We start from the raw sequence: 3,240 nt of genomic DNA, 5'->3' as shown, positions 1-3,240 counted from the left end.
TCCCTGCACCTTGTGTGCAGATTCAGGTATGTCTTGGCTGATCGGAGGCAGAGTCATCAGGGTTTAGCAAGGTAGCTGTCGGCGTTCGCAGCACTACTTTTCTCTCTCCTCATTTCATTAGTCTGTATTTGTACACTCCAGGCTTTCATTTGTATTTATACCCTAGTAGATGCTCGTGACTTGTGACACCCCAGTTAGGGCTGTGTCGGGTTGTGCTTCCGTTAATTATATCATTAAATCATATTTAAATTGTTTATTAATTTTTAACTATTTTTAAAAAGGCGATATGGGTTTGTTGGCTGGCCTTGTCTTCACGAGAGGCGCCATCACGATCGGAGCGGGGTTTGGGTCGTGACATAGAGCCATGTTAGTAAAAAAATCTTAGAAGCTAAGTTTAACACTATTTTCTTATTGAATATCATTAGGAAGAAGACTACTATTAAACACAGTAGGAAAGAGGAATATGAATTAACCCTTAAAAGATCAAGTATGTTATCATTAGTCAAAATATTGTTCTTTAAATCTCTAAATTGGGAGTAAATATTAAAAAGATCATCATTAGTATTACAACAATGATTTGAGCGTTGTCCCTTATCACAAAACTCTTGCTCATCTTCAGAAGATGAAATATAATTCTCTTCCTGAAGGACTCTTAAGTCTTCACTTGTTGATGAATTCCCTTCATCTGTGTCAGATATTTCTGGTGAAGAGTCCAAAAGAATCTTACATAAAGAATCTTTGATATGATCATCTAAATCAAGTTCTTTGATTTTATCTTTTATCTTGCAATCGTTTGCATAATGGCCTATACGTCCACATTTGTAGCAAGCCTGAGGGTTTTTGGATTTAATAAAACCCTTTGTGGCTTTATGAAAAGCCTTTCTTCTTTAGGTCTTTTCATGCCGTTTCTCCAGTGAACCCTTTTTCCTTTTGAAATCCTTTTTATGGGATTTCTTCTTATTGGAAGGTATATCAATGGTGAACTGCTCACAGAATTCACCTAATTGTTGTCTCTCAGTGAGACGATATTTCTTAATTTGTTGGTTTGGCTTGATCTCATTACACAGAGCTAAACTTTCCTAAGTGCATACACTAAATAGTTTACCATATGAGTAAGTATCATAATTGATACTCATCCCTGTGCCTCTAAGGACTTTTCAAATCCTTTCAGCAAACAAGGGAGGGAGTCCATCTATGAATTTAGACTTCCAATGAGTACTATTACTCTCTGGTAATTCCATCACTCTGGATAAGAAAACATCTTTATACCATCTAAAATCGCTGAAGCTAGGTCTTATCAATAATAATATCAGGGAATTTAGAAGCAAATTCAATACTTCTATTAATAGGTATAATCCTCCCCTTTTCAATATTATGACCAAGGAATCTAACAACATTTTGAAAAATCATCATTTTTTGTTTGGCTATAACTATACCATTTTGAATAATAATCTTGTTTAAAAAAATCTAAATATTTGAAATGAGGTTCTATATTTTTTGAAATTCGGAAGGTGCATTTTTCAATCCAAAAGGCATAACATTCCATTCATATTGGCTCATTGGTACATTAAAAACAGTTTTATACCTATCCGATTAAGATATCTGAATTTTCCAATAACCTGATTTTAAATCAAATTTTGAAAATATAATGGCATCATGTAATCTATCAAGCAAATCCTTTTTATTAGGAATATGATATCTAATCCATTTTAAAACCTTATTAAGGGGTTTGTAGTTAATGACTAATCTAGGGACTCCTCGTTCCTGTTCAGCATGTTTATTAACATAAAAAGTATTACAAGACCATTTGGACTTTGGGGGTCTAATCAAACCCTTCTGCTGCAAGGAATCAATTTCCTTTTTGCATAACTCCAAATAATCGGAGTTCATCTGCGAAGGTTGAGCTTTGGTAGGGATATTATTGTAACGACCCCACCGGTCGTTTTGAGCTTTTGCACTGTGATCACCAGTTCTCGGGCATGACTTACCCCGTGTGATGTATTATGACTTATGTTAATCATTGGTTTGGGTTTCCGGAAAAATCGAAATGAATTTGGAAGGACAATTCTCAGTTTGAAGCTTAAAATTTGAAAGGTTTGACCAAGATTTGACTTATTTGTATATAATCTCAGATTGGGATTTTTATGAATTGGTTAGCTCCATTAGGTGATTTATGACTTAGGAGCGTGATCGGAATGCATTTTGGAAGTCCGTGGAAGGTTTAGGCTTGAATTGGAGAAATTGATATTTTGGCGATTTCCGGTTGATAGGCAAGATTTTTATATAAGGGTCGAAATGGAATTCCGAGAGTAGAAGTAGCTTCATTGTGTCATTTGGGATGTGTGTGCAAAATTTCAAGTCATTTGGACGTGGTTTGATTGGGTTTTTGATCAAAAGTGTATTTCGGAAGATTTTTAGAAATTTAGGCTTGAATTCGATGTGATTTGGTAGATTTGATATTGTTTGAGGTATTTTGATGATTGGAACAAGTTTGAATAAGGTATTGGGTTATGTTTGTACTTTTGGTTGAGGTCCCGGGGGCCTCGAGATGATTTCGGATGGTTATCAGAGAAGTTAGATGTTGGTTGCAGCTTCAGATTTGCTGTTTCTGGTATTATTGTATCTGCAGTTTGGGGACCGCAGATGCAGCGCCGCAGATGCGAGTGATTTATAACAGAAGCGAAAAAGGGTCAGATGGGCTGAGACCATAGAAGCGGCTATGTGGACCGCATCTGCGAAGCCGCAGATGCGGGGATAGGATCGCAGATGCGAGATTTGGCCGGCAAGTGATCTCCGCAGAGGTAAGCTACTTCGGTTTTATACCTTGTGTTTATGGTAATTATATCATTGTTTAATCATGAAATTTTGTGGAAATTAGAGGAAGAGTTGGGAAACTAGGGCTTGAAATTGGAGAGTGAATTTTTAGAATTTGAGTGACCATATGAGGTTGGATTTTGGTAAATTTGATATGTATGAACTCGTGAGGAGATAAGGAATCTAATGATGTGAAAATTCTGAATTTTGAGAAGTGGGACCGAGGCTCGGGTTTTGTTAATTTCGGGATTTTTGATATTTTTCGATAGTTTTCGCTTGGGCTTTGTTTCCATAGCATATTGTAACGTATTCGTTTTGGTTTTGGATATATTCGACGCGCGTGGAGGCCGATTCGAGGGGCAAAGGCATCGCGAGCTAGAGTTGTAGCCAGTTCGAGGTGAGTAATGATCGTAAATGATGTCCTGA

Source organism: Nicotiana tabacum, chromosome 16, assembly GCF_000715075.1.
Source record: "Nicotiana tabacum cultivar K326 chromosome 16, ASM71507v2, whole genome shotgun sequence".
In the NCBI taxonomy this organism is placed as follows: domain Eukaryota; kingdom Viridiplantae; phylum Streptophyta; class Magnoliopsida; order Solanales; family Solanaceae; genus Nicotiana; species Nicotiana tabacum.
The sequence above is the reverse complement of the archived record's forward strand: the minus strand, read 5'-3'. Positions refer to the sequence as shown.